This window comes from Morone saxatilis, unplaced genomic scaffold, assembly GCF_004916995.1.
Source record: "Morone saxatilis isolate NCDOM2014 unplaced genomic scaffold, NCSU_SB_2.0 Contig8, whole genome shotgun sequence".
Classification (NCBI taxonomy): Eukaryota; Metazoa; Chordata; class Actinopteri; family Moronidae; genus Morone; species Morone saxatilis.
The window spans coordinates 3,408,057-3,408,344 of record NW_023340257.1 but is presented as its reverse complement, the minus strand read 5'-3'; positions in this window follow the sequence as shown (position 1 = coordinate 3,408,344).

Sequence of the window (288 nt, the reverse complement as noted above, 5' to 3'; positions counted from 1 at the left end):
GTTCCTGCAGGTGCTAACAGCAGTGAGCTACACAAATATATATGAGTGATAGTGAAATAAGATATTCGCACACTGACTCTTACTTGGTTCCAACGGACAGGGTTATACCAAAAAAGAGCCAGACGGCTGGAGACATTCTGTTCAGCTAACAGGTGGCGCAGGCGGGTTTTCAGCAGAATGTACAGAACCTTTTTTAAACGTTCGAATCCTGTATTCTTGTCAAATCATTTGCAGATTCAAATAAAGCATTTTAAAATGAGAGTCTGTGTGTAGGGCTGTCGGACTGGT